Source organism: Sturnira hondurensis, unplaced genomic scaffold, assembly GCF_014824575.4.
Source record: "Sturnira hondurensis isolate 20B ecotype Veracruz unplaced genomic scaffold, ASM1482457v3 Scaffold0018728, whole genome shotgun sequence".
In the NCBI taxonomy this organism is placed as follows: Eukaryota; Metazoa; Chordata; class Mammalia; order Chiroptera; family Phyllostomidae; genus Sturnira; species Sturnira hondurensis.
The window spans coordinates 7626189-7647605 of NW_028091359.1; the positions used below are offsets into that span (position 1 = coordinate 7626189).

General features: G+C 53.5%; 1 protein-coding gene across 1 annotated transcript in view; it reads right to left on the minus strand.

Annotated features, from left to right (window-relative positions):
- Positions 1–20038, minus strand: part of CACNG5 (calcium voltage-gated channel auxiliary subunit gamma 5) — a 31638-nt gene extending 11600 nt beyond the window's left edge. Inside the window, exon 1 of the mRNA XM_037070232.1 lies at positions 19888–20038. The gene's annotated coding sequence lies outside the window, so the exon portion shown is untranslated. The remainder of the gene's footprint in view (positions 1–19887) is intronic.
- Between the last annotated feature and the right edge of the window lie 1379 nt (positions 20039–21417).

Below are 21417 nucleotides of genomic sequence, written 5' to 3' on the forward strand. Positions count from 1 at the left end.
GATAACGAGGCAGCAGATGGAAATTACCTGTCCCGCCCCATTCTGAAAACAATGAACTTGCATCGTAGTTCATTGCCTTTCTGCCTGTCGTCTGATGTCACTGTCTATGTGCACACCCGATGTCTTCTGGCAGCGGCAGCAGTCATGAGGGTCCTGCAGGAGACACTGGTCTGGGGGGAGGTCCCGGTTCCCACACCCTCAGGCTTTTGTCCAAGTCCTTGCTCATACACGACCGTCTCTTCTTCCATGAAGCCTGTCCTCCATCCACAAGGTTCATTCGACTTTTCTGATGGGGAAGGCGGATGCTTTTTATGAGCCGCTACCCTGAAGAGATGCTTGTCCCATAATGTTACATGAGTAAAGCTGGATGTGAGACCACGTCTACCAAGAATTCAACTGTGAAAAAAAATCCACAGGCTGGGAAGAAGTGAACCAAAATGTGGAATGGTGGGTGTTGCCAGGTAATAAAGTTATGGATATTCGATTTTCTTTATCACGTTCCTGTGCTCAACAAAGCTTCTAAAAAACATGGATTATTTTTATATCCAAAGTAGAGAACAGAAGTAAAGACGAGAGTGGTCCATTCTCCAACTGCTGCCCTCTTGTGCAGGGTCCCCGCTAACGCCTGGGCTAGAGATGCTGAAACGCAGGGTTACCCTCTGGGGCTCGGGAACCAGACGTGGAAGTCTGGCAGCTTTAAGATGATTACCCGGGTGCCATTACCTCTAAGCATTAGCTTGTTAATTATCAGGAATTAACAGTTGCTAATTATCATCCCATGACTAGCAATTAGGGAGAAATGTCTTGGGGAGAAGCAAATCACTAACGGCACATCTCCCTGCCCAAGCCAGTAATAAAAGGACTTGGAATGGCATGCTTAGGGCTCAGAGACAGGTGAGGGCACAGGTGTGCGTGGGAGCCCAGGTAGAGGACTAGACGGTGGTTTAACAGGAGGGAAAGGGAGGGAGAGTGGAAGGACCGTCCAGTGGGAACGCTCATCTCAGTTTCCTACCAGCCCAGAGAAACCCTAGCGGCGCTTGAAGGATCACAGCAGCTGCCCCTGTGAGCTGGTCTAGGGACTCGGCATCCACTTGGCCGGCTCCCAGCGGGACAAGCAGGTGACCGTCCACCCCCCAGGGGTTCTATGGTCCTGTGTGCTTTCCACTGTGCCGAGTGCCAATGCATTCTACAGCGGTTAGAAAGTGACCACAAATTTCCTGTCACTCCCCTGTTGGGAGGTGGGGTCCACGCACGTCTTCTCCCCTTGAGTCCACGGAGGTTTGTGACTGCTTCAGCCAGCAGCGTACACCGAAATGATGCGGTGTGACTTCTGAGGCTGGGTCATAAAAGGAGATGCAGTTGCCTCCTGGCTCTCTTGAGAACTCCCTTGGGGGAAGCCAGCCCCCAGGTAAGAAGTTCGACGCCCTGAGATGGCCATGCCTGGGAAAAGGGCTCTCGGACTGGGCCCCACCTCATGTGGGGCTGGACAGTTCTTTGTGGGGCGGGGCCGTCGTGGGCAGTGTGGGTGTTCGGTAGCACCCCTGCCTCTACCCACCAGTTGTTAATACACAAACGTGTTCCTGGGTGGGGGCAAATCACCTCGGGCTGAGAACACTGCTTCGGGGGCTGCTCTCGGGTGCTCTGGTTGGCAGACCCGCTGAGCGACCAGCCAACCGTCAGAACCAGCTGCCAGCCTTGGGTTCCAGCTGTCTTGGACGTCCGGCCCAGCAGAGCCTGTGGATGACGGCAGCCCCAGCCAATGTTCTGACTGCACCTGCACTAGAAACCCCAGCAAGGACCACCCAGCGGAGCCCTGACTGGTGTGGCTCAGTGGGTCGTGTATCGTCCAGGAAAGCAAAAGTTCACTGGTTCGATTCCTGATCAGGGCACATGCCTGGGTTGTGGGTTCTGCCCCAAGTCAGGGTGTGTTCAAGAGGCAACTAATCAGTGTTTCTCTCCATCTCTTTCTCCTTCCCTTGCCCTCTCTCTATAAATAAATAAATAAATAAATAAATAAATAAATAAAATCTTAAAAAACCCCACCCAACTGTCCAGCTGAGCACTCCCCAAATTCCTGACCCACAAAATCACAAGCGAAATATATTAGCTGTTGTTTTATACGATCATGATTTGAGGTAACCTGTCATACAGCAGAAGTTCCCAAGACAATTTTATTGCTTAGTGATAAGCGTGTTCTTCTCATTGCCCCAGGTGCAATTGTTGAGACTGTGACTCAGTGACGGAGGGTCCGAGGGCTGCGGCTCAGTCCCTGGAGTTTACAGCTGCGTGGGGAAGGGAACGGTGTCTGGGCTCTGGGCTTGGGCAAACCTGAGTGGGAACGCCAGTGCTTTCGTTTCAGATCCTGCGGGAATCCCTCACGCACGCTGACCCTTGGTCTCTTCATCGGAGAGCAGGGCTGGCTTCTCATGGGTCACCACGAGGGCCTGTGACAGCATCCCTGAGTGAGGCTGGGCCACTGCGTGCCAGCCTGGTGAATGCTGCAGTCACAACATGACACCCTGACACCCAAAGGGCAGTCCTGACACCCTGACACCCTGACCAGCAGGGTGGGTGGAGCAGGGTGATTTTGTCTCTGAAAAGGAACAAAAGGGCCTGGGCCCTCTCATCACTACCCAGCTCTCCAGCCTCCCTCTCATCCTGGCAGTTGGTCCCTGCAGAATTTTCACACCCCGCTCCCCCTCCGCCCCCTCCCTCCCGAACTAGATTTCAGCTTTCCTGTCTCCCCTCTCACCTCCATATCAGCAAAGGCTTTGGACTGGAGAGATTTTAGGTTTTTCTTGTTGGGGGAGCTAGACCGCACAACGATGTACAGGGCGCTCGCCCACAGCTGACCTAGGAGCTCTGCAGGCCATGGAGACCGTGGTTCCTGTTTCCTGGGCCCGCAGGCTGGGTGCACATGGGGTGCAACACGTGCGGAAGGCTCACAGGACGCGAGCGTGAGAACGGGGCCCACAGTGACCACCATGGGGAGGGCGATGATGGCTGCCCAGTATCGGGCTGGTCTATCCACGGAGCATCCACATTCTCGTTCTGATCCCTACCTGGACAGGCCCCATGAGGATTACGGTTATTTTTTCACATGAAGGGGCCTTAGGATGGAGATGTGGCGGTCACCCGGTTCACACTGACAGAGGTTAGATTCAAACCGAGGTGCGTCCAGCCCCAAGCCCAGGCTCGGGCTCTGAGCCCAAGCTCCACCCATGCCTCCCCCCAGGCTGCTGTGGCCGGCAGGCCTCTCTCCCACTTACTCCAGGGGTGTAAAGCAGTCTGCCCCCTCTCTTCAACAATGCAGAGCTGTGTTTTTTATTATTTTACATCAAATGTAGTTTATATCTTATGGAATAATAAAATATATGGAATATATTGGGATATATTACGGAATGTGGACTAACAAGCCATAAGACCATCCCGTGAATCTACTGCGTTTGAGCAAACGTGTCTGTACCTTGGGGCTTCTGGGCTTCTGTGCTTCTGACCTGGGGTGTCCCTCGTTCCCAGCCCTGCTATCAGCCAGGAATGACAGGTTCACCCTCCCTTCTGCCCCGCTACGTCACACCCCAGCTGGGGACCACATCGGGGACCCTGGCAGCAGAAGAGACGCAACAGCGGATGTCCTGGCCACCCCTGAACACCAGTCCCACAGGAGAGCAGCCACCCCCGAAGTTCCAGCCCAACAGAAGTGGATTTTTATCTTTGTTTGTTGTAGAAGCCAAACTCCCCTTCAGAAAAGGCAGAGAGAGCTGCACACGTCCTTCCTCCCTCCCACCCCACTTGCACACAACCTCGACCAGGGCTGCACGATGCGTCCCTCAGCGACACGAAGTCATAACTGTCGGCAATGAGACGCCCACTCTGCAGCTGCCTCCTCCCGCTCACGCCTCCAGAGATGCCTGCTGCGCCTGTAGCATCGTAGCCCCCACGGCTACCGGGCACAAGAAGAGCCAGCGAGAAATGGAAGATGGCTTCCTGCCCTGGGCCTTCACACGTGTAGACGGGAAAACTGTTCCGACTTGATCTCATTTTGGTGACGCTGTTCATCCATCAGACCCAGGCCGCCAAAGCCTGCAGGGACCGTGGAGCCCAGGGGTTTCTGCTTTCCTGGGGATCCTGATTTGGGGTCTGCTGCTCCCCTGTGTGCTGCTGTCCCCCCCGCCCCCGGTTCTGGCCAGCTGACATCTGCTGGATCAGGACTCCGGGCCAGAAACTGTTCTAAGCAACTCACACGTATTAATTCACTTAGTCCTCGAAACAACGCTTTGTGGCCAGCACTACGATTAAAATGAGGATACTACTAGTGCCTTCTTCAAAGGGGGAAGAGGATTAAGTGAGCCAACACATGTAACCAGCTTAAAACAGGGGCTCCTGCCTAGTGCATAGTGAGTGTACAAAGCAATTTTTTAAAAAAAGATTGTACTCTTTTATTGTTAGAGAGAGGTGAAAGGAGGGAGAAAGAGAGGGACAGAAACATTAATGTGAAAAAGAAACATTGATTGGTTGCCTCTCAACATGCCTTGACTGGGGACTGAACCTGCAACCCAGGCATGTGCCCTGACTAGGAATTGAACCAGCAACCTTTCGCTTTGTGGGATGATGCCCAACCAACTGAGCCACACCAACTTGGCCACACACAGCAATCTTAACTGTGGTCATTATCTCCACTTTGTAGATGAGGGGGTTCATGCTTGGACCTCCTAGCCAAGGTCATCAGATAGAAAATGGGGGAGCAGGGATTTGAACCCAGCAGTCTGGCCCCATTACCTGCTAAGCAGAACTGCTTCTCGCTCTTCTTATCCTGTGAAGCGGCAGAAGTCGTTTCGACAGAGTGCTTAGCCCACCACTTTGGAAATCCTCGCCTCCAGAAAGTGGAGATTCCTGCCTGTCGGAAGGAAACTTGGACCTAATCTGGCTCAGCACCATCCGCCTCTTGCTTAAGATAAGAGGGCTGACGGTTTCATTCCTTTTCTGCTTGGCCTTTGGCTCGCTCAGGGGCACAGACAGCCTGGGTGTTTTCACATGAAATGGTGAGTGTGCGGTTGGAGTGGGAGGGAGAGGAAAGGAGCTGAGTGGTCCCGGCTGGCCTCGGAGTTATCCTCATTCGGTCCAATCCCTTCTTTGTGCTTGGAGTTAGTATTCAAGTTTCAAGAGAGGCATTTATTTTCAAAGATTTTTATGTTTATAGAAGGGAGGGAGAAAGAGAGGGAGAGAAACATCCACATGTGGTAGATACATTGATGGGTTGCTTCTCACACATCCCCAGCTGGGGACCTGGCCTGCAACCCAGGCACATGCCCTGACGGGGAACTGAACCTGCAGCGACCTTTCAATTCACAGGCCGGCGCTCAATCCACTGAGCCACACCCGCCAGGGCAAGAGAGACATTTCTTTTTCTGCTGATTCTTCCTTCTGGGGAAAGGGAGGGAGGAGGGGCCGGGGAGCCGGGGGAAGTGCGCTGCAGAAACCCTGCCACAGAAGGACCCTTGGGAGACAATCAGTGTGGCCTGGCTCGGTTACCAGGCCGTGGGTGTGTTTCTATAAATACCTCCTGCCATCCGTTTTCCTGCCTCTGGCACATTCTACCCTAACTCAGGATTCTGATCGTCGGTAGCACACATGCCCAGGCCTGTTCCTCTCCACTACCCCGAATCCGTGCCCCTTTGAGCCCGGAGCCCTGGGTCACACAGAGAGCCAGGCAGGTGGCTGTGGGCCTGGGAGCAACACCCACAAGCCCAGGGTTCCAGCCCTCCCAACGTTAGTGCAAAAAGCAAGACAAAGTGCCAGCCACTTTGGGGACAGAGCCTTGAACCAGAGGCACCAGGAGAGAAAAGCATAAAAGGGCTGATGTGTTTCTCTGAGGAGTCAGCTCTCAACACGACGCTGCCCGCTCCTCCGTCTGCCCCTGTCACTTGGCATGAAATGATGTCTGGGCCGCCCTGAGACCCAGGGGCCTGGTTCGGAGCGTCCCCCACTCTCCCTGTGGGCGAGGAGGTCCAGGGCCACTCAGTAAAGTCCAGCAGCCCCTGGGGGTTCCTGCTGCTGACCCAACAGTCCTTGCCCCAAGGGATGCAGCATGACTCTTGGCAGGCAAAGTCAAGGTGCTTACGATGTTTTAAAAGAGACTTCAATATCTCCTGACTGGATGACAGAACTAACAATCTGGGCAGGGAACTGAGGGCGAGACAGGAATGGCCTCACTGTGCACCAGGCCCCCAGGAGGCAGGTGGGGACAAGGATGAGGAGGCAAGGGTACTGCACTCTCTGCTTTGTAGCCAGTGACACCACCTTGCAGGCCCAGAGCCGCTGGGCATGGGAGGGCACTGGCCTGGAAAAAGAAGCAAAGGCAGGACAAGTGTGAACCTCAGACCAGCCATCACTTTCCCTGTGGCTCATTGCTCAGGACATCAGCCCACTAAAGCCACCTGGACGCCCTGGGCTGGGGTCGGGGGTGGCTTCTAGCTTCGAGTCCTGAGTCTGCTGGGGTTGGCCATGGGGCCTCGGCTGCCGGCTCAGCCTGTCGGAGTCTCATCCGTAACCCAGGAATGACTGCCTTTCAGGGCGGCTTCTGTGCCATGAAGTAGGTTGGGGGTTCTCGGCAAACATTCATCTTCATTCCTCGATCCAGGAAGGAAGCTGGACCGGCCACCGAGGGGGCTGACCCCCATGCGGAAAATGCATGGGGTCACAAGGTGGCGCTGGCAGGAAGGGGGACATGCTTGTGTGCATCTAACTTTAAGACCAGCCTTGCTGACTGTCTCCCAACTGAATGAGCAGAGATCGGGGCGGCACGTGGTGGGCATGGGCCGCACAGAAGCCCTCAGAACTGCTAGGGAGGAAAGTGCCTGCTCTCCAAGGGGTCAGGTCAGGAACTGAGAGGAGAAAGGGGACCTCTCCCAGGACCCCATGGCATGATGGGATCGAACAGGACACACCCCGGGCCTTTGTACCAGTGGGCCTCAATCCCTGAGACCCAGGAGCGTCATCTTGAAGAGTTTTACAGAAATCCCAAAGATGGTTGCTTCTGAGACCGACTACACCTGACCTTCTGGTGGGGCAGGGGGTGGGACCTCCTGGCATAGGGGAGGGTGAAGCGTCAGTATTACAGAAAATTCCAGGTGATTCCAATGTGCAGCTGGAGTTGGGAACCACTACCCAACATGGGGACCCTCACAAGCGTGGAGAGGCACAGACCCTGAGCTCACGGCTGGATCTTAGTTCGGTTTGGACGGGAGCTGAGGTCTCCATCATGGCAGTCACCAGCCACAGGGGGCTCTGGAGACGCACAGCATGGCCAGTCCCAGCCCAGACGTGCCATCAGCCCAGAACGCACACCAGATGTCTAAGACGTAGTACGGAGAAAGAAAGTAAAACATCTCATTGACAATGTTTTAAAACACCGACTACATGTTGAAGTGGCATATGGGACTAAGTGAAATGTATGATAGAAAAATTTACATCGCGTCATGCAGCTCTCATTATAGTCTTCTGGACAGTGCTGGTCTGAAACTAGCCAGTTCAAAAATGCGTTTCCTGTAGTTCTTCTATCTGTAAGTTAGTTTCATCTGTTTTTTTTTTTATAGGAATATCACTTCATGATTCTATTTATCTACCACTCTCAGAATGGCAACAATAGAGAAATGAAGAACAGACTCGTGGTTGGGATCGGAACGGGAGGCGGGCGGGGGAGGCCCCTGTGGCCTCGAGGTGTGGGACGCTCTGCGCCTTGGCTACTCAGCACCCGGCTGGGGTGCCTGTGCTGCGGTTCTGCGAGACCTTACCACCGGGGGAACTGGGTAAAGGGTTCACGGGATCTCTCCGTATGATTCCTCGCCACTGCGTGTGAATCTACAATGACCTCAAAATAAGACGTTAAGTTAGAAAGACAGTGTCACCTCTGACCCAGCCGCATCTGTGCTTTGCTGGCCAGAGCATAAGGCAGTATGACCCTTTCGGCAGGCAGTTTGGTGACATGCCCCGAGCCTTAGCCATTTCCACTCCCCTCGGTCCCCCAAATTCTACTTCTGGGAATTGCTGCTAAGGAAATGGATGTCAGTACACAGGTACACAGAGGGATTTATTCTCTGTTGTATGCAATAGCACAGCGCTCACAGCCACCCAGAGTCTTTCCGAAAGAGAAGGGGGTGTAGGAACTATGGTTTGTCCACTCAATGGGCTACCATGTAGTCATTAATGGAAAATCCTGGTAAGATCATGTTAAATGAAAAAAAAAAGCAGAATACAAAATATCGCTAATTTGTAAAACAAAAAATCTGTTAACACATGGGATGATGAATATAATAACATTAATAGTGGTGTTTTGGAACCAACTATTTGGGAAAATATATTTACCAATGATACCTCGGACAAGGGTTTGATCTCCAAAATATATAAAGAACTCACACGACTTCACTCCAGGAAGACAAAAAAACCAATTAAAAAATGGGTAAAAGACTTGAACAGACACTTCTCCAAGGAGGACATACAGAGGGCCCAGAGATGTATGAAAAGATGTTCACCATCACTAGCCATCAGAGAGATGCAAATTAAAACCACAATGAGATATCACTTCACACCGGTCAGAACGGCCAACACAAACAAATCAACAAACAAGTGTTGGAAAGGGTGCAGAGAAAAGCAGTGTTGGTGGGAACGCAGACTGGTGCAGCCACCGTGGAAAACACTATGGAATTTCCTCAGAAAACTAAAAATGGAACTGCCTTTTGACCCAGCAATTCCACTGCCAGGATCATGTCCTAAGAACCCTGAAACACCAATCCAAAAGAACCTATGCACCCCAATGTTCCTAGCAACACGATTTACAATGGCCAAGTGCTGGAAGCAACCTAAGTGCCCATCAGCGAATGAGTGGATCAAAAACCCATGGTACATTCACACAATGGAATTCTATGCAGCAGAGAGAAAGGAGCTTCTACCCTTTGCAACAGCATGGATGGAACTGGAGAGCATTATGCTGAGTGAAATAAGCCAGATGGTGGAAGACAAATACCATATGATCATACCTTTCACTGGAACATAATCAACAAAAGAAAAAAGTAAACAAAATATAAGCAGAGACATTGAAATTAAGAACAATCTAATAATAGCCAGAGGAGGGGGGAGGGGACAGTGGGGAGAAGGGTTTTTAGGAACCACTATAAAGGACACATGGACAAAACCAAGGGGGAGGGTGGAAGCAAGGGAGGGAGGTGGGTTTGAATGAGGTGGGGAGAAAATGCAGACAACTATAATTGAACAACAATAAAGTAATAAAACAAATAGTGGTGTTTTGGTAGTAGGGTTGTGGATGAATTTGTTTATTCTTTTTCTTTTACTGTTTAATAAATATGCACCACATTTTTCTTTAAGTGACCTAGGATCTTTTCCCTTTTTTAAATGAGCTGTCTTCCTGGAGCTAAGGCACAATGCCCCACCAGGAAAGAGCGTGGGTGGCAGACTTGCCCCCCTGCTGGCTGACCGCGGTGGTGCAGCCTGGGGCCCCAGGGCACAGCTAGGAGAGCAGTCACAGGTACCGTGAAGTACGGGCAGGCGAATTCGGAGTCGGGTCCCCACCCCAATGCCACTGAGAGAACCCCTGACTGTTCAGAGGGTAGAAAGGAGAATCTGCAGCTTCAGAGCTTATGTGAACTCTGGCGAGATACGTAAAGATACTCAGCCTCGTTCAGCAAAGATGTAAAGTGGTGGCACTGTAACGCCTGTGTGAGGGGGCCACGGAGGAACGAAATGGCGCAGGAGCACAGCAGTTTAGAGGTGTGTTTCACTCTACTACATAATGCCAACCGCGTTCCAAAGCAGCTGTCCGGAATTGCACTCCCCCTTGCAGCGTGTAAGAGAAGGGGGACTTCTCCTTGCTCCCTAAGGTGTGGTCAGCTGCTTGTCAAACACGGAGGGACCGGTGTCCACTGTCATCTCAACATGCATTTCCATGACTGCTAGTGACGTGCAGCATCTTTTCACGTCCAGTCCCTTTCCTGTTCCCTTTTCTATGAAGCGTCTGCCTAGGTCTTTCTCCCATGTGTTTTTCTCTGGGGTTCATCTTGTTTCTTACTAATTTATAGGAACTCTTGAAATATTCTGGATATCAATCCTTTGCCATATGTATGTGCTAAAACATCTCACAGTCTGCTACTTTTCTCTTCACTTAGTGGTATCTTTTGAGAAGTTCTTAAATATATCCGAATGCACAGTACTATTACTGATTTTTGTATGTTGCTCTTGTATACAGTAACATTACTAAACAGGAGCCTCTTAGATTTTCTGTGTAGGAGATCTATAGTTTATGAATGTTGACACTTTTGTAGTTTTTCCTTCCCATTCTTATTCCTCCTACTTCTTTTTCTTACATTAGTGCACTATCAAGGCACACCGGGGGGATGTCAGGGACGTGGGTGGTCTGATTTTAAAGAGAACGATTGTAACATTTACCCCCAAGTAGGATATTTGTTGAAAATACAGCTCATCAGGGAAAGGACGTTGTCTCCTTTTTCTTTTTTGGTCATATTGATTTTTATTGTCCTTTCCATATTCATTGAGATTTGCATGTTTATTTTTCTCCTATAATCCGTTAACAAGGTAAATTACATTAGTAGATTTTCTAATGTTAAACCATTCTTGCGTTATTGGAATAAATTTTGTTTTTGGTGTGATATATGATATTACATATAAATTATAGGTCAATCTCACTCATGACTATCAACACAAAGGCCAGCCCAACATTATTACATCGATGACATCTGTGTTGACAGTCATGAGCGAGACTGACTTATCATTTCCCCCACTGTCCTACTTAATGTCCTCATCAAGGATATATCTGAACCACAATGAAATACCATGACACACACACACATGAGTGGCTAAAATTTACAAGGTTGACAATAGTAAGTGTGGGCCAAGATTTGGAGTAACTGGAGCAGGTTCTCACAAAGTTAAATGGGCTCTTGCCGCACAACCCGGCAATGCCACTCCTGAGCGGGCAGGTTTCTAGCTTCCTGTTCACAGAGGAGCGTGGCAACTTCCGGCCTTGCTAGGGCCCAAGGCCACCTCTCCCTGTTTCTCGGTGGGCATTCGATTTCAGACTTGAGCTCCTATGGCCGTATCTGGGCCCAGCGCCTCCTGGTCCTCCTTGGGGTCAGTTCACATGCTGAAGGCTCTGGGTTTGAGTTTTTTTGAGCACTTCAGTCTTTTCTTCAGAGTCTGCTGTGTATTTTAACACCTTAAGTGCTGTTAGGCGGATGGGTGTGCGTTAGCTGAGCTTACTCCGTTGCTGACACTGGGTGTGTCTAATCCAGTACCTACATTTGAGCCCCCTCTTGCCTACAGGTGGTACCAGGAATCTTTAACACCCCACCCAGCATTCCGGAGTGGGGGTGGGAAGGGAAGACGGCCTCTTTCTACTTTTCTGAATTTCCCAACGTGCCATACCAAGCACAGATTATTTCTCCAACTGGGGTACATATGCACGTGAGTGTATACACACATATAAACGTGAACCTAAAAACTAACAGAAGCTGCCCTATATGTAAGGAAAAAATACTTTTAAACCAGAGCCACTTCATGGCAGAGGGAGCCAGACCGTGAATTCCAGCCCCTCTCCTGGCATGGCCTTCTCTGCTTCTTCCTGGGGCAGAGGCCAGCCTGCTCCAGGCTTTTGCAGTGTTCTATTTTCATTTTCATTATTTAACCGTGTCCAGTATACATTGCTGAGCGGAGTGCTCAGCTCCATAGCTTAATGGACAACTGACCTCGGTGTGCAAAAGCCCAAGTCACGTGGGGCTCTGCAGGCTGTTAGCCGGCTCCTTGGCACGCCCCGCCCAGTCAGTTCTGGTCCGAGGCAGAAAACAGGGATGCGGCTGCCTAGGAGGGGCACAGGAGTGAGTGAAGCGAGCCGCGTCCACTTGCAGCCTGCTCTCAGGAGCTGAGGGGCTCGTGGGGCTGCAGGTGGCTGACTATCCATTTGTTTTCTTACCTCTGCTGGCTTGTTCACCATTCACCGAACTCAGCTCCTGGCCAGACTGACTAAGGGGTTTTCATGCTTCCACCTCATCTTCTTTTTGGTCACTTAATTCTGGACCTTGGCAGTGATCTTAACTGTATCTTTGGACCATCGGACCCCACAAAGGTCATACACCCAGTTGCCTGGAAAATAATGGGGTGAGTCACCAGGCAAACAGGCTCAGAAGAGTTTGTGGATCGACTGCATTGACCTTGATCCTTGGCATTCATAATGTTTCACCAAATGTTTACACTGGATGCTTTCCTCAAGCCTGGAAAGATGTTGTCATGGAAGGTATGATGCATCTGGCAAGTGAGGAAACCAAGGCAGGAGAGGAGGCGTCCTGCCCAGGGAGGCTGGGACGGGACCTGAACTTGTGTCTCCTGGAGCATAGTCCTCAGCCTGGACTCACCATTCTCCCTACAGAGAGGCAGGGGGTCTTCCTAGGTAGAACCATGGGCACAGAGCCCTGGGGGCCAGTCAGCCAGGAAGTGTAACCCCCAGGACCTGGGGTCGGGGAGCACCCTGGGCTGATCTGTGGTGAATCTGCCCCTTCCGGGGGTAGGAAGGCAGGACAGAAGGGCTTCGGTGTTCTCTCTGCCTCCCGCCTCCCTCTCTCAGTTGCCTGCACTCCCTGCAGCCCCCCCCCCCCCCCCCGCCGCTCCCCAGCGCGGTGTCCACAGGCNCTGCAGCCCCCCCCCCCCCCGCCGCTCCCCAGCGCGGTGTCCACAGGCCCACAGGATGATGAGTGTTCCTCATTCTTCTCACAACAACTCATTCATCAGGAGGGAGACAGACGCCTGGTCCGGAGGGAAGGCAGAGGGAGAGGAGGAAATCAATAACGGAGAGTGATGTCTCTATATTGTGCCTCCTGTGCGGTATTTCCCTCTGCAGAGGCAGGACAGGGGAAAAATGTTGGCTGCGTTTCTGATGCTAATTGATCTTGAAGCTGGGTGAACCCAGCAGTGGCCCCTTAAGGGCTGACGTTCACCTGCTGGCCCAGGGCTGACAACGAGCTCTCAATCAATGTGCACACGGCCACCACTGATCTGATTGGGGTGTCCCGGCTCCTCTCTGCTCCTAGCACTGGGGCCTGCTCAGCAGGGTCTAGACACAAGCCATCGGCTTGGAGGGCGGCACGATGTGGGAGAAGGTCAAAGGGGGAAACCAGGGCCACGCCGCAGACCCAGACTCCTCTCTTCTGCATGCATGGAAATTCCTACTCAGCGTGGGCTGAGCGAAATCCCAGTGGTACGAGCAGCATTATCAGCTCATGATAACACTTCAGTCTGAATTTACAGAGCCTGGGCCTCAATGGGGACAGTCACAGCCCTGTCCAGGGACATGGTGAGGAGTGCATGAGGTGACCCATGCCTGGTACTGTCATCAACTGCTGTTAAAGCCAAGCTCTGGGACCCTATGCGGGGCAGGGATCGGCTTGGCTCTGGGCACACAGGAGCTGTTCCCCCTCAAGTTTCCAGAGTGATCTGTGGGAGTAGGATAGACAGGGGGACAGGGGTGCCTGAAATTCGGAGCAACGTCCCGTAGGAAGGTTTCAGAGAGGGGCAGCATGTGGGGGCCGAGAGCCAAGTGGGGCCCGACCACCACCCCGTGCTGCCACCGCACCCAGAGCTGGGGCCCGGCCTGTCTTCTTCTCTGTGAGTTCAGGGGTCAGCGATGCCTTGTGCCCTGGCGGGGTGGGGCTGGCCTTGGTGCTGTGTGCCCACCAGCCCCGGAGCACCTGGCGAGCTCCTTCTGCAGAGCAGGGAGAGGCTGGCTGAGGCCGCTGGGGCCTCTGGGATGGAAAAGTGCAAGTGAAGGTCACCCACCAGGGAGCAGTCCCCTATTCCGAGGCCAAGTGAGATTTACCCAAGAAGTCACCTGCATCCTAGGGCAACGGTTGGGGGTGTCTGGGTGTGCCAGTCCATGGGGAAGGTGCTGCTTTCTGGCATGACAACTCGTACTGCCCACAAGTGCCAGTGCCATCGTCTGTGGGGCCCCTGTTTAGAGGAAAAGCCGTATGGGCAGTGGAGAACAGGGGCACTCACGAGCCAGGGACAGCGTGACGCTTGGGAACATTAAGCCCTTGACCCTGGGGTCATATGAGTCCTGGAAGACAAGAGGTCAGCAGTCAAGAGTGCAGAGCCTCCGTGGTCACAAAAAATGTGGGTAATCACGGTGTAAAAAATAGTAAGTTTTGGCGAGGATGTAGGGAAGTTGGTGATGGGAGTGTGAAATGGTGCTGTGGACAACAGTTTGGTGATGCTTCGATTAAATCACACATATGATGACCCCATGGCCCAGCAATTCTATGCCTAGGGATATGCCTAAAAAACTCGGTGACGGGTGTTACGACAAATACTTGTACCTGGATGTTCATAGCAGTATTATTTTTAACAGCCAAGAGGCAGAAATAACACTAACGTCCATCAACTGATGAATGGATAAACACATGTAGTCGATCCACACCGGAGTATTATTCAGCCAGGAAAAAGGATCGGAGTGCTGAAACACACCACCACATGGGAGGACTCAGAAAATGTAACGCAAAGTGGAAAACGCCCACACGTTGCAATTCCATTTGCACACAAGGTCAGGTTCAGAACAAGCAAAGGCATAGAGATAGAAAGCAGATGCGTGGCTGCCAGGCACACGGGGCGGGGCCCAGGGGGCGATGGACATGTGCCGGGACTCGGCAGTGGTGATGGCTGCACAGCATCTGAAGGTACTAAGTGCCACTGAATCGAATACTCTGAGATGGTTAAAATAGTGGAATTCGTGTTGTGGGTGTTTTACCACAATAAAACCCCCTACGGATTGCATTGATTTATAGCAAAGATGATGACTCACCACAATTTAAGGAAGATGTATGCACATAAGCAATGAGGGCAGAGTTGGGAGGGCTGCAGGAGACGAGGGAAGACTGGCTTTGAGGTGTCTGAGCACAGAGGAGTGGCTCAGTACACTGCACTTCCCTCCCGTGACCTCTCCTGCCTGAGAGCCCGGCCTCTGCTGACCATGCCCTTCCACACATCCCCTCATCCTGCACCCAGAGGTAGGCGGGACAGGTCCCTCGCTGTCTCCTGTGGATCAAATGATTCCCTGCCTCCCTGAGCAGCCCAGACCCCAGGGACAAAACTCCAGAGCTCGCCTGTAACGCCTGGCACCTGACTCCTGTGAAATGTGTGATCGGCACTGGTGAACACAAGCTTGCGGGTCTGGCAAGACCTACAAAGGGCAAAGGAAGCAATGGGCTTTGATTTCAGTGACCAGTGGGAGCAAATGTCGTTTAAAAAGCAGGTTGTGAGTACCCCTTCGGGAAGTCCTTGTCCTAGGGGGTCGGGGAAGAGGAGCAGATGCTGGCAGTGCTGGAGGCTAGCTGACTGATGGAGGTGATGGCACAGAGGCACAAACAAGGGACCCTAACTGGGGAACATCTAGGAAGGCTTCCTGGAGGAGGTGGCACTGGAGCTGAGTCCATTACATCACCTGGTTCCTATCTGGGAAAGAGTTTTCATTTCAAATGAAGGGAAAGGGAAGAGAATTTTGGGAGAGTCAGACCCTGCGCCCAGTGATTTGGTTACATTTTTCTTTTACAAATTCCCCCAAATCCTTTCTTTTACAAAATCCGCCTACTTACTGAGTAGTCTCAGTAAACATATTGAGCTCCCTGGGTTCAAATCCTGGCTCTGCTACTTATGAGCTGGGTGACTGTGGGCACATTACCTGTGCTTCAGTTTCTTCACCTATAAAATATGTTTGATGACAAGGACCTCAACGAGCTGCTTGACAGCTAGGTAAGGTCAAACACTCGGAACAGTAGATGAAGAGGAGGGGACATGTATAGGAACTATTGTCATTGTATCCACTCCCTTTACACTTGGCCGTGGCTTTGGGCTGGTTAACTGACAAGGCGGCCTATAAAGATCCATTGGCTTCATTCTTTCCCAGCCATCAAGTGCGACAGAACCTCTTGCAGACGTCATGGAGTGGGCAAGACGGGCCCAGTGTCCACAGGGCCCGGAAGACAAAGTGAGTGGCCACTATGTACGTGGCACCTCTCGTCACGGCTTGAGGTTGTGTGATGTCTGTTGTCTTCCTTTTAATTTGATCCTCACACCAACCCTATGGGGCAACTGCTCTCCCCTTCATTTTAGAATTAAGGAAACTGGGGCTCAGAGAGGCAGAATACTTTGCCGAAGGTCACACAGGGCGGTTGAGCTCCAGGCCCCAGTTCCACCCACCCTCCGCCCAGTATTGGGGACTGGGTCCTGGAGAGGCAGAGCTGGGCTGTGTCCCCAGGCCAAAGCTTCCCAGCTGGGCCTGATTCCTGGACTGGGAAGCCAGCCTGACACCGAGGTGTGTCTCACCGGGACTGGACGGCAGGGGGCTTACCCACGGGCAGCTTCGCATGTGATAAGCACCCGCTGCATGTTCACTCCTATTATTAGCGCAGAAGTGCCAGGTACAAACCAGACGCTCCAGAAGGGATGACACTGTCATTAGCCACCATCTCCTGGAAATGTCCTAATATCAGTCTGTCCATTTGCCTGACATGTGGGACTGAAGACAGTGACTCGCTGCTGGGTCCTCTGTCCCACTCACCCCGAGGCCTGTCAGTCCGCCCTCGGCCCCTGCCCCTCGCTAAGCTCTGTCTCAACAGCGGTGTCAGTGGTCACACAAGCTGACGGGGTGGACGCGGATGCCCTCCCCCCCCCCAGCTGTGTGCGTCTCCCTCCTCTCCTTGTCTCCCTCCCCTCCTCCTCGTCTCTGCTCAAATGTCACCTGCCAGTGAGGCCTTCCCTGAGGCCCCTTGGAAAGTGGCACCCCACCCCCACACTCTCTGAACCTCCAGCCTGCCCTGCCTCCCTCGCTGCATTTTCACCTCGCAGCCTGCTGTACATTTTCCTCCTTCAGCATATTTGCTGTTCGCCTCCCTCTACGGAACGCTGACCCCTAAGGGAAGGGCACTGAATGTTGTCAGTTTTGTTCACGGCTGTATTCCCAATGGTTCTCAACAGTGGGTGGCCGCATCCCCCACCAGGTGCCATTGGGAGACCTTTCTGGTTGTCACAGTGGGAGGAGGTTGGTTCGGTTTGCAGGCCTAACCAATCACTGCGACAGTTTTAAACAACCAGCTGACTAGCCCAGGCTCCGCAAACGCAGAGCACACCACCTATGGGGTACATTAACCACCACACGGCCTCGCTAAGGGGAAGGGAGAGCAGGGGGCTCTCTCACCTCCAGAAATGACACAGCCATAGGACTGGAAGCCTCTGGAAGCTTCTGTCTAACACCTGTGTCCCCAGCAGCCTGCCCGGCCTGCATTCCCACCAGGAATTCCCACTTGAGGTTCATAGCTTTCCCTGCTTGCTGCTGCCCCACCCCCCCCAGGGGCCTTCTTGGGCTCACAGTTGGGCCTTTCTCTGCAAAACCTGAGGCTGGGAAAGTGCCACCTTCTCTCTCTTCCCTTCCCCACCTTGTCTTGCCTCCCCCTCTCTTCTGTCTTTTCCCTCTCCCCTTACAGGTCCCGAAAGCTTTGAAACAAGTCACTAATGCTAAGGTTTAGTAGCTGACATTACCAGGTACAAGGGGCCAAAGGAATGACTCTCTCACGGTGGAATATTCGGCAGCAGACAGCTAGTTTTTGGAGGACAGGACGATGTTTGGTGGGCCAGGGTTTTCCTGGTGCTCCTGAAGTCACAGGTAGCTTGGCCCCACTTGTGCCAGGGAGACAGGCTGACCCCAAACCCAGGATGAAATAAAAGAGTAGGCTGGTGCCCAGTGACCGCCTGGGACTGAGAGGGGTGGGGGGAGGCTGAATGGGGAAGCCCAGAAAAACAGCAAGGGCTGGAAGCCCGAGGCAAAATGCCACCCCCCAGGGTTGGGCTTAGTGGAGACTGGGGTCCGAGTCTTCTGTCCTCTTTTTCTGGGAAGCCAAGCTTGGTCTGTGACCTGCCCAAAAATCTACACCACTCCTCTGGCTCCGAGGGTGGCATGAGGGCTCCTAGGCGCATGGTCACTTCCCTCAAGTTCAATGGCTGAGAGTCAGGTGAGGGACTATAGGAGGCAGAGACAACCAGCCCTGGACACCTGCAGGAGCTGACACAGACATCTGTGTCCTTGCTTTACACAACGCCCGACCCCATGCTACTGATGAGGAAACTGAGTCTCCGGGTCAGGAGCCCAGCTGGGGTTGGAGCCCGAATTTTCTACCCCAACATAAGGCCCGCCTCCTGCAGCTGAGAGTGAATAGTTTGGCCAACCTCTTCCCTCTGCATTCCCCTCCCCCATCTCAGCCCCAAATCGCTGAACCTCTCTACTCACTATCTGAGAATGGTCGAGTTTCACAAGCCTGCTTCCTGCTGGCTGGGCTGTGGGTGCAGCCCTCCAGGATGCCAGGTCCTCACAAACTGGACCTGTGTGGACAGGGCAGCCTGGCTCCGCCTACCCCTTGGGATATCCACACCTCCTGCATGTGAGAGGGAGGCACCCTAGGGACCTGGCCCTGACACAGGATGCCCCCAGCTACCTCTGGCTGCCAAGTTAGCAGAAAAGTGAGGTGCAGCTAGGGCATCGCAGGCAGACTCAGGCAGGCAGGGCTGGCTGTGGTGTCAGCAGAAAGATGCAGCCGACCAAGCTGCCTGTGGTCCTGTTAGGTCCTGAAAGCGGGACATCAGATCCAGGCCAGGCACCCCTCGCCCGCCTCCGGTGCAATCAGGGATCGTAATTCATCAGCCCCCAGGGTTCATGGAGAAGAGGGAGTGAGCCTGAGGTGGCTGGGAGGGTGGTCCCATGTTGGGCTTCTGGGGATGGTGTGGAGCCAGCACCGTGACAGCTGGAGTGTCACATCCATTTGGGGATCCTGTCCTGAGACCTGCTCTCATCCAGTCACTGATAATCCAGTGCAAAGTGGGTGACTGCCTTTCCACCACAAAAGGGGGCACCATCCTGCCTGGCAGGTTCTAGGGGGCAGTGAGTGACTACACCCAGCTCCGTGAGGGGCGCCCTGTCTGCACCGGCCAGGCTCAGAACACCAGCCTCTTTCCTTCCCCACCAGGTCCCCGAATTCTCTGTTAAGTCTCTTTCAGTCCCAGGATGTGGCAATTTGACTTCCCTTACAAAATTGTACTAAACTGCATCTTCATCAATGGCCAAATTAGGATGACAGCAAAGAGATAAACCAAATAAATAAAATGTGGGGACTTTGGGGTGGCTGGAGAAATTTGGGGGCGCATCTTCCTGTGGATTCCCTGTGGCCACCACCGCCTTCTCTCCCGCTTATCCGTCTCTGCTTCGTGGCAGCCGGCAGGGACCCAGGCGCCCTCCCTGTCCCGTTGGGCGCGCGGGAAGAGTCCTGCCTGGGGGCAGGCGGAGCGGCGGGGCGATCGGACAGCTGGGGAAGTGAGACCACCCAGCAGGCGGGCTGCGACACGTGGGATTTGCGACGCCAGTGGACAGCGCGGCTCAACAGGTGGCGGTGGGCTTGCCGTCCGAATTATCCGGATAATTCCTACCAAGCATTCAAGTCCGCCCAGGGAGGCTGCCCTCAGCTTCGGAGCGGGCACCAGCCCTGCCCCGCGGCGCTGGCAAAGAGGAGGCATCCGCACCTCCCCGCACATCCCGGAGCGGGAGACGCACACTCGCTCACACGCTCGCGCTTCCCATCGCGCTGCCCGCGCCTTCGCCGCGCCCGGCCAGGAGCGCGCGCAGGGGGCAAGCCGGCTCCCGCCCCGGCTGCGCGGTAATGGGGTGCGGGGGGGGGGGTGAGGGCTGGCCCGGAGCCGTGGAAGCAGCTCCCGCGGGAGGTCCTACTCCACCGGCTGGGAGAGCCGGTGTCTCCCGGTTTTCCCTGCTCTTACCTCGCGGGAGCCGCGGCGACCCCGATTCTGGCGCAAGGCTCCTCTCCGGCTTCGCGTGTCGGGCGGTAGGATGCGCTCGAGGTTCCCCCGGCGCCGGTCCCGTGTAGTCCCTCCGAGCCGCTCCGCGCCCGTGACCGTGGCCGCAGCCTCCGCTGCGGGAGCCGCGAACTCGGAGAGGGAGGGTGGATTGGGGGCGGGGCCTCCGCGCTTCTCCGCCTCCGCACCTCCCCGCCTCCCGGCTGCGAGCTCCGGCGGCTTTGGGATCCCGCGGACGCTGGGTTCCTCCCGGGATCTGAGCCCTCTGGGGGAAGCACCTTCGTGGGGTTTGCAGGTGGAGAGTTAGAGGCTGGGGTGGGGAGGAGAGACCGCACAGGGCTTAGCTGAGACCCCCGAGCCCTGGGTCAGACTTACCTTCAAATTCCAGCTGTTACTGCTACTGCTGCTCATTGAGAAAAACCACAACATGACACCTAGTATTCACTGATCACTTACTGTGCACTAGGCACTGTTCAAGGCGCATTGCGTGTATTAAGTCACTTGACCTCCCAACATTAACCCTATTTTACAGATGGAAACACTGAGGCACAGAGCAACCACTGGATGTGCCCCAGGACACCCGGCTGGAAAACGCCAGAGCCAGGATTGCAGCTCAGGTTTCCTGTGGCTCAGGGTCCGTGTATCAAAGCCTCCCCGTGCTTTCTGTCTGTGTGGTGTTAAGCAGATTACTCCTTAAAGGTAGAAGGCCTGGCGCATAGTAGGTGTTTAGTTATATTGTTGAGTGAATGAATAAAGCTGTTAAGGGGGAAACTACCAAAAAAAAAAGAAAAAAGAAAGAAAGAAAAAGAAAAACACACTGGTGGAGCTGGATCAGTGACACGAAGATGAAAAATGGGTATAGCAGCCAGGACGTATCTTCTTCCGGGTCTGCATTTAATATTCCCAGCAGAGGTCAGAGACGCTGCCCCGGGATCCATGTCCTGCAGGGTCACCTCTGCTGGGCAGCAGCCGCATCCTCAGACAACTGCAGAGTGTGTTTGGGGGCCAGCGGATTGCCTGGGAGTGGGTTTGCGGGCAGAGATGGCTGGGGCAGTGGGTGTCCGCCCTCGTGGGCTGGTTGGGGAATGTTAGAACGCGCACCTGCTTCCCAGGTCCTCTTTGATCTGTGTGACGCCGGTCATGTTGCACTGTCCACGGTGAAGCAACAGACGGCACCCTTTAAAAGGAAAATAGTTTCTAGGGGTGCTCACAGCCTCCCCTCAGTCATTCTGTCGGGGGAAGTGGGGGGGTCTCATGTGGTAGGTAGTTGAGAGAAAAGGAATTGGGATTCAACATGTTTCTGCTTCTAACTTACTGTGTGACCTCGGACAAGTTACTTGACCTCTCTGAGCTTCAGGTTCTTCTATAACCAGGGCTGCCTTCATGGACATGTGACCTGAGCACACAGCCCTGCTCTTAGAAAGGCCTTATGCCTGCTTTCATGACCTGTTTTGGCCATCTTAAAATTTTTAATCATTTTTAAATAAGGTGCAG